Source organism: Chlorocebus sabaeus, chromosome X (assembly GCF_047675955.1).
Source record: "Chlorocebus sabaeus isolate Y175 chromosome X, mChlSab1.0.hap1, whole genome shotgun sequence".
In the NCBI taxonomy this organism is placed as follows: domain Eukaryota; kingdom Metazoa; phylum Chordata; class Mammalia; order Primates; family Cercopithecidae; genus Chlorocebus; species Chlorocebus sabaeus.
This window is the reverse complement of record NC_132933.1, coordinates 131530896-131537237: the sequence shown is the minus strand read 5'-3', so window position 1 is coordinate 131537237 and position 6342 is coordinate 131530896.

Genomic DNA, 6342 nt, shown 5'->3' with positions numbered 1-6342 from the left:
CTTTCCTTCACTCCAGTTGTTTTCTATCACTATAACTTGTACATTTCATACCAGTGCTTTTCATAATTTGAGTTAATATATATTTTTTGTTTACTAGTATATTGCATGGTTTGTAAGCTCCATAGGGTCAGGAACCATGTCCATTATATTCACTGATTTACCCATGGTGCTTAGCCCAGTACCTGGTGCACAGTAACCATTTAATAAACGTTTGTTGAATGAATGGAGATGAAACATTTTACATAAATACAAGAACTGTTTAATAAATGTTTGCTGAATGAATGGAGACCAAACAAAATACACAAATTACATTGCCATCTTCTTTTTTAAAATTTCAACTTTTATTTTAGATACAAGGGATACATGTGCAGGTTTGTTACATGGGTATATTTCACCTAGGTAGTACGCATACTACCCAATACATAGTATTTCAACCCATGCCTCCTCACCAGTAGTCTGCAGTGTCTATTGTTCCCATTTTTATGTCCATGTGTCCTACCTATAAGTAAGAAAATGCAGTATTTGGTTTTCTGTTCCTGCATTAATTCACTCCAGCTCCATCCATGTGGCTGGAAAGGATATATTTTTTGTGGCTGCACAGTATTCCATGGTGTTTTATGTACAACATTTTTTTCTTTATTCAATCCACCAGTGATGGGCACCAAGGCTGATTCCATGTCTTTGCTGTGTGTGGCTTTATTTCTGAGTTTTCTATTCTGTTCCATTAGTCTATGCATCTGTTTTTGTACCAGTACCATGCTGTTTTGGTTACTGTAGCATTACAGTATAGTTGGAAGTTGGGTAGTGTGATGCCTCTAGTTTTGTTTGACTTAGGATTGCTTTGGCTATATAACCTCTTTTCTGATTCCATATGAATTTTAGAATAGCTTTTTCTAATTCTGTGAAGAATGATGTTCATAGTTTGATAGGAATAGCATTGAATCTGTAAACTGCTTTGGGTAGTATGGCCATTGATTCTTCCAATCCATGAATGTGGAATGTTTTTCTATTTATTTGCGTTGTCTCTGATTTCTTTCAGCATGGTTTTATAGTTCTCCTTGTAGAGATCTTTCATCTCATTGGTTAGCTGTATTCCTAGGCATTTCATTTTCTTTGTGGCTATTCTAAATGGGATTATGTTCTTGACTTGACTCTCAGCCTGGACATTGTTGGTGTATAGAAATGCTATTGATTTTTGTGCATTGATTTTCTAACCTGAAAACTTGCTAAAATAGCTTATCAGTTCTAGTAGCCTTTTGGTGGAGTCTTTAGGGTTTTCTAAGTATAGAATCCTATTGCCAGTGAAGAGAGAGAGTTTCACTCCTTCTTTTCTTATTTGGATACTTTTTACTTTTTTCTCTTGCCTGATTGCTCTCCATTGCCATCTTCTAATATAGAGAGATAGATGCTTATTTATTTACTAATTTGGTATGCACTTATATTTTCATACTGTAACATACACTCATAATACTTTTGTATGTCTCTGTCATTTCGCTTGCTACATTATATCAAAAATATATATTTGTATGCTTTTATGGTTTACAGGCTTTGAGGACAGAAACCATGTTTTACTCATTTTTGTATTGATAGTGCTTAGCACAGAGCCTATACGGAGTAGATGCTCACTTTGAAAAATCAATGCATTACAGCTTGCATTGTATTATAAAATATGTGAAATAGTTCATAAGAGTAACTAAACCAAAATATTTTCATTACATTACCGAAATAACTGTTTTCTTTCAAAATCAAGAAAATGTCAAAAGCAATGACACACTCACATGCCTCTCTCTTTCTGGATACAGTTCCTGCTCAGTAGGAAAAACTGATTTTGTTCCAACTTGGTATGAGCATCCTAAGTTACCCAATCTTCCAAGAAGTAAATAAGACCTATTTGAGGAAAAAAAAAAAAAAAAAAAAAAACCTATAGAGAAGGGAGACTACCTTTCCCATTCTCCATCTTTCATACTCTGTAGTCTGTCAATTATTAGCCAAATATTAAACAATTGCTCTCTTACCTTAAGCACTTTTTCATTAAAATTTTTTATCTGTCTATAGAGATGTACCAGTTAACCTACAAACAGGACCTTTCAGCTTATCTAGCATGAATTTTGCCAGTTTACATTTGCCACTTCCAAGTAAGACTGCTAAATGTTCAGATGAAAATGGACCTATAATCTTGAATGTCAGAGCAATCCCTAAATTTCTGTGTCTTGTAAATAACATTAAAGCTCAGAATAAAGGCTTTAGATCAGAGTCTTTCCTTTGTTTCCTATCCTGCAATATCAACACAGGATTTTTATTAATTATGGGTTATCTTAGGAAGCCCGAATCATTAGGAAAAATGTAGTCTTTTCAAATCTGAAACTGAGTTGCTGCTACTGCTGCTCCTGCTGCTGCTGCTGATTTACTAGGCCATGCTGGACTGGCCTAGTTTATCCACAGGCAGAGGTTCAGCAGATCTCACTCCTTTTGGGAGTATTTATGGGCTTCCTAGGTCAGATCTGTGCCAAGTGGTCAAGCAGTACCTATGCAGCAGCATGGTGGCAGCTGCTAAGTGGGCTTGTTACACTTCCATAGATTCGACCAGTAAAGAGAAAACTCCTAATAGATTGAGAAAGTTTATTATTTACACAGACAGCAGTGCAAAATCAGCATGGTGTCGGCTCCCCATGTCCCTAGTCCCATAGGACAACACCAAATCCTAAGGGACAGATGATAGAAGACAAAGATGTTGGGTCACTCGGTTGTTGAAGAGCCAACTTTAAACTACAGCTAAATCATTTTTAGTCTGAAACTGTATCTGAAGTTTGGGTAAGACAGAAAGTCCCATGCCTCACTGGAACCAGGGTGGCAGATGAGAAATTGGCTTGGGATAGTACTTCACTAGACTGACTGTCTTGCCATATTCCAGGTAAGATTGTAGAGCATTCTGCCAAAACATGTGTCACAATGCAATTGATCTTTGCCTACATGGCTTATGTGGAGATATGTAAGATTCCAGGGTGCCACAGCAAAGCTGTTCCCCTACTGCTGATGGAGGGGTGATTTCAAAGCTGTCCAGTTTAAAGAGTGCCGTCATACTACTAGAAGTGGTAAAATATAATCAGATAAGAGTAGGTGTCATTATTAGTGTCTGGGATTTCATCAGAAAAGATTAATGCAAGTGGTAGTGGGTAAATTGGAGAATAATTGTAGTCATTCATTGTGGATCCATCTGAATAAAATATACACATAGATAGGCTATGGGGAAAGATAGAAGGAAAATCAACTTGTGAAAAAAGTAATGCCCTATATACCAAGCCTCCCTATTCTGACATCCAGTTCTTTCACAGACCTTAATAATGCCATAAAAGATATAAAAACTGACAAAACTACCAGATTCTTTTTAGCAGTTCTTATTGGAACAGCATCATTTTTGCACTTCACACAATTTTTCACTTGTTCTTTCTACCTGAAATTCTTTGTCCATTGAGGTATCATGACACTACATTCTCTTGGTTCTTCTTATAATTTACATACCTTCTCTTTCTCTTCTGTGGGCTTCCTCAATGGGGCATCTGACATCCTCCCTGTCTTCTTGTTTTAGCAGTAATTCTCAAACATATATCTTCAGCCCATACTCAGCTTCACATTCCTATACATGAGCACAGAAGCTACCTACTGGAAATCTCTTCCGGACTTCCCTATAGGTATTTCATCTTTAGAATGTCCAAAACATAACTAATATCTCAGATCACTTCCCCCTCCCAAGTCAGCACCCTTTATTTTTTATGTTATATGGAAGAGAAACAATTTACCCATTTACCCAAGCTAGAATCCCAGGAATCATTCTTGATATTGCTCTTTTTCTAATCTCCTGTATCTAATCAATAACCAAGTTCTCCTGTATATTTATTAAATATATCTTCTTCTCTCCATCCCCACCTCCACTGCCCTATTTCTGACCTGAGTCATCTCTTCACTGGTCTATTGCCACATCCTCTGAATTGCATCCTATCTCTCTGGAATCTGTTTTCTCCATTGGTGCTAGAGTAGTCCATATAAAACACAAATATATAAATATGACCAAGTCACTCCATTTCTTAAAATCCTTAGACGGCTCTATCTTGGACAGTTTGATTTTTCCATAATCTGGCGGTTGCCTATCCCTCCCACCTCATCTCCTGTCACCTCTTGCTTTGGTTTTTAATGCCAGTAATCCAGGTACCTATACATAGTGCTCTATAACTTTGATTGCACTGTCCTTCTGCCTATAAGCTTGCTTCTGCATTATTGCCTGGCTGTCATCCTTTAAAATCTAAACCAGGCATTATCCTTTCCATATAGTCTTCCTCCCAGCTGTTAGGTACTTCTCTTCACATATCACTGGACACATCTATCATTGCACTTATCACATTATCCTATTAAATCAACTACACATTTCTGTTTCTGCTACCAGTCTATGAAAATCTTGGTCATCTTTGAATCCACAAAATCAAGCTAATTTTTCTGATCAAAGGATACAACTTGACCAGCACATTGTGGCAAAGAAATGTTTGTTGAATAACGAGTTTATATGCCTGTCATTTACGGCTGACAAGTGCACTGAAAACTTCCCTGGTGGGCTAGGACTTTATGTGTTAAGAAAACTAGGTTTCCTAATCTTGGTGGGCTCTGGGATTTTTATTAGACTGTGATTAATGCAGCAGGGAGGGGCCCTGGAAAGAGCCCTATAAAACCCTATTGGGATAACCTCAACTCAAGCCAATTTCTCTTCACCCAGGGAGTATTGCTGTATATGTTGGTCAAGAAAGGACATGACTGAATTTAATACAGTTTACCCTAGAGGCAGAATAGCAAAGAAAGGATTCTCCTAATTTAATTATCCTCTCTGGGTGCTTCTCCCTGTTAATCTAGAGGGAGATTTGGCCCAGAGCAGTGCACTGAAGGCCCATTTACAGTTAAGGCCTCTCTCTACTTGCGTCGCTGATGATTGGAAGCTTAGACAGATTGCTATCAAGTGGTTGGGTATATCAGAGGCTTTGGTACTTAATTCATAGCTGTTAGTTGGATTACACTGCAAAGAAATTGTTTCAGAAATTTTGCTGAGATTTCCCTGGAGCAAGTTTTACATAATATTCTTGGGAATAATGTGTTTTGTTAACTAGTCTTACCAGAAATGCCTAATTTTTCCTGATCAAGGGGTATAGTTTGGGCAAGCATAGAACACCAGTTTTTGAAATTATAGGAAAGATCTGGGCAAAAATAAGTGGAAAAAAGGGGCTCCTATCCTTTCCTCTAGTTTAGATAATGGACTACCCTCACAGCTGTTCTGTGTTGTCACTTCTCACTACCCATTAAAAGACAACAGATAAAAGGGAGAAAATAGTTTGATAAAATATTACTCATTAAAATGGCAAGAATTCTAAAAATCAAACAGACAGCTATAGCAAAAAATACTAAATCTAAGTGAACTGGGAAAATTACCAAAACGACTCTGCAAGACATTTTGTATAAATGTTAAGTAACTAAAAACATTAAAATATGTCTTATATGACAAGTCTGAGGTCTGATGCAGAGCAAGCATTTTAGCAAGAAAAAACGCTAAGTGAAGATTATGGCCCCTATAAGATAGCCTAGGTTGGACAACGTAGGGGTCAGAGATACTAAGCTTGCAGCTCAAGAAGAAACATTCCTATTTTTTACTCCTTACTTTGGCCACAAAGGGACAAAGGCTTGAAGGTCTTTCTTCCAGTGGAATGCTCCCTCCCTATCTGACCTAACCTCTGAAAGTCAGATCCTTTGAGCACCTAGCTTCTACTTAGGAAACCATTTGTAAATTCCATATCTGAAGTCAATTAGAATCACTTCTTTTACTATAAAATCTTAAGAGAATATTTTGGTCAAGAGAGTTTTTTTAGTGAAATCTAGAGGGAGAAGATTAGAAAAGACCAAACTATAACAACTAGTGCCATAAATTGACTCGAGATTATTTTTAAAATAAAAAGATCGGCCGGGCGCGGTGGCTCAAGCCTGTAATCCTAGCACTTTGGGAGGCCGAGACGGGCGGATCACGAGGTCAGGAGATCGAGACCATCCTGGCTAACCCGGTGAAACCCCGTCTCTACTAAAAAAATACAAAAAACTAGCCGGGCGAGGTGGCGGGCGCCTGTAGTCCCAGCTACTCGGGAGGCTGAGGCAGGAGAATGGCGTGAACCCGGGAGGCGGAGCTTGCAGTGAGCAGAGATCCGGCCACTGCACTCCAGCCTGGGCGACAGAGCGAGACTCCGTCTCAAAAAAAAAAAATAAAATAAAAAATAAAAAATAAATAAATAAATAAATAAAAAGATCATTTAAAGTGAT